The 3211-nt window shown below is 32.7% G+C and overlaps 1 long non-coding RNA gene across 1 annotated transcript; it reads right to left on the bottom strand.

Moving 5' to 3' along the window:
• Nucleotides 1-316: 316 nt before the first annotated feature.
• LOC131606824 (uncharacterized) lies at nucleotides 317-2912 on the bottom strand. Its single transcript, XR_009285062.1, has 2 exons — nucleotides 2820-2912; nucleotides 317-1001 (listed from the first exon to the last, which is right to left on the bottom strand). It is a non-coding gene; the product is annotated as an uncharacterized LOC131606824 (long non-coding RNA).
• Between the last annotated feature and the right edge of the window lie 299 nt (nucleotides 2913-3211).

Raw genomic sequence — 3211 nt, 5'->3', positions numbered from 1 at the left:
AAGATCTTGAATCTTGAATGATGTAAGTGGTCTTTGGAGATTAGTGTTTTTGGGTTGCAAGAAATATTATGCGACAGTCTTGGAGTTCACTGCTGGCTATGCTAGGAAGTACATTGCTTTAATGAAAAACATTGAATAAATATATCAGATTTTTTGAATGAATTTTTCAGTATCAAAGTAATAATAAAGAGATAAAATCTGAGTCAAAGTTGTCTCTACTGTTTTCATGTTTGGATTCTCTCCTAGTGTATAAACTGTATATATAACAATAACACATAATGTTGAAGAAAACAATCAAGTTAAGTAAAACAGAAAATTCATTGGTTAAACCTCTAAAGCTATGGTGCAACTCCACTTAATATAGTCACAACGTCATGTTGTAGATAAGGCTACACCAAGAAGAGTAATATTCTTGAAGCACAAGCCTTCAAATGATGAGCCTACTACAACTTCCAGAACCGGAGCTTTTTGTTGAATTTACATCGACCACATTGCTGATTAAAACATTTTTAAATCTAGGAAAAACTTTTGAATTCTACCCATCATCAGGATACTCATTCGAACCTCTACTGAACCTAATTGGTATCTTCATCCTCCCCATTCTTATATTACCTATACTCACATTTGTTAGATACCCCTCTCCATCATTTTCAGATTTTAAAGAAACACCACTGCAAAGTTTCACAAGTGCAAATTTTTTATTATAATATTTGAAATTCCACCAGACATTCACTGCCTATTCCTACTCCAGAGCAAGTTGGGGCAGTGCCTAAATTTTTTCTCACTATGGTGTTTGTGCTAGGCTTAGCCATGTTGATTCCATATTGATCCCAACCACTCTTGATGGCTACAAGATCATCCCCACTTTCTATGTAGTTATCTTCAATACACACATTGACCTGGGTTTATGCCATCAGTATTTGGGGCATTAAGGGGGCAGGATTGTCATCCCTTTGATCACGAAATCCCTGGCCATATTCTGTATTGATGCTTCTGGTCACCTGTGGAAACATATGTTGAGCATCAGTTTTTGAAACAGAAACAATAGATATCCATAACAGACAAATATCATTCATCAAAGTATTGTAGAATTATAGGCATTTAGATTTTTATTGCAAATACAACAGTGTGGTTTCTTCATTTGTATACGAAAGTTAAGATGATTGAAAAAGAAACAAAATGCTTAAAAGTGTAACTATTAATAGTATGAAATGTAAAGTATAGAAGTACTTGTACATCTGCCATTATAAACTAGACATGATATTGGCCAGCACTATGTTCAACAATAGTTATGGCTATCTCAATAACAGGCGCACAAAACCATTGCCAAACATGAAATTGCGGCAAGACTGAGTTTAAGTACCTACATTTAAAGAATTTAGTAATAGCTAAACCAATTTCCTTTGTTTTCTGTTTACAGATAATCAAAGATCTATTTAATTTTGATGTGTTATATAAGATTTTGTGTATAAGATTTTGGTTTCCATGGTTTTCTATATAATATTTTGTGTTTGACCAGAATGCATTTACTTTCCTCTCCCCCCAAAGAATGATGTGAACACCTTAAAGCATAAAATGATCGACACGAAAGGGAATTGGTACATGTCTTCGATCGCTGCCATTGGTGCATTCTAACAAACCAATGACAGAGTGAGGTTCTCAAATCTGTAATCAATTATGAAAGCAATATTGATGGATTATCGTCAATATCAAAAGAAATAAAAATCAAACCATTAATAGAACCTCAGAATCCAAGTTTGATGCTATACCTCATGGTCATCGAACTAAATCCATCAATATTTGATGTAAAAGCAAATAGATGATTAGGAAGTGATGGAAAGTCAATCACGTGTGTGGTATCAGGGTAAATAGTAAAGATTGCTTCTTGAAGATATCCAACAAAAGAATCCATAATCAAAGTATCCGTTATCATAACAACACCAATACTAGAAGATAAAAAAGTAATTCATACCAATAGATTCTGAGGTTTGATGTCTCAGTGGCAGACTCCAACCACATGGTGCATATAAGTATAGGCATGTGTTGATGCATCCTGACATAGTTCTTTGAAACTCTGTAGGCAGTTTCAGGTACATACTTAAACACTAAGTTAAAATACACCTCTTCTTTTTCACCTGTTGAGTAGAAACAATGCTTTAGTTTAATAATATTAGTAGGTTCAAACATACGCATAACTTGGAGTTCCCTATTTTTAAGCATCCAGTCTTGTAAGACTTTCTTAATTGCAACAGCTCCACCAGTTTCAAAGCACTTAGCCTAAGGTATATACAATGCAACAGGATAAGCAAAGAGAGAAACTTGACAATGCAACAGGTATATTCTTTGATTGTTGCTGCTTTTTCAAAGTAGGTAGTTATGATATTGGAAAGATTCATGGCTTTACCATTTAATTATCAAAATCTTTTAACTGTGATTCAAAGCTCATACAAATGTTCCAATATTCATAATCTTTTATATCATAAATAATCACAGGTTAGTGGTTACTTAACATTCACTTCAAATAATGTAATTTATAACAGTCTACATCATGTTTACCAGTTTTGAAAATATCAACCAATCTTTTCATTCAAGCTGCTAATTTAGAAAATATAAATAATTGTGCTAGAAATTTTTACTGGTATAGCTGTATGAAGTACTCAAATTGGTTTAAAATAATCCAGTTGAATACTTAAACCAAAAGCTAATCACATTAAACAATGTTGAACCAATTACCTAAAACAATAGCTAGCCAACTTAAAAGATCAAATGCTAAAACATGAACAAACCAGAATCATCATCCTTCTTTAGGAAAAACCGACCTCAAACAGAAACCAAAGCACCCGGATCACAACAACAGATTGTAAGCACCACTTCAAAACACCATCGTAGATTTACGACTGTTTGACTAACACCACTGCAAAATTTAAGCGCCATTTCAAAATGAAAAATGGAATATTTAATATGGATATAATATAAAATATACAAAAGAAAGTAATGCATTCAAAATAGCATAACTTACCTAGAATAGCCAAATTAGAGTATTTTCTGAAGGTATTGCAAGTTCAATATACTTAAAAGTTGACATAGAAGTTAATGTTAAAAAAATACCCAATGAAGATATTTCTGAATGTATTTGCTTGCTAGTAGTTCCTTAAAGTTTTGATATTACCCATTTCCTCTGGAATATTCCTGGTTATGTTATTCAATATAT

This window comes from Vicia villosa, linkage group LG5 (genome assembly GCF_029867415.1).
Source record: "Vicia villosa cultivar HV-30 ecotype Madison, WI linkage group LG5, Vvil1.0, whole genome shotgun sequence".
Lineage (NCBI taxonomy): Eukaryota > Viridiplantae > Streptophyta > Magnoliopsida > Fabales > Fabaceae > Vicia > Vicia villosa.
This window is presented reverse-complemented; position numbering and strand designations above follow the sequence as displayed.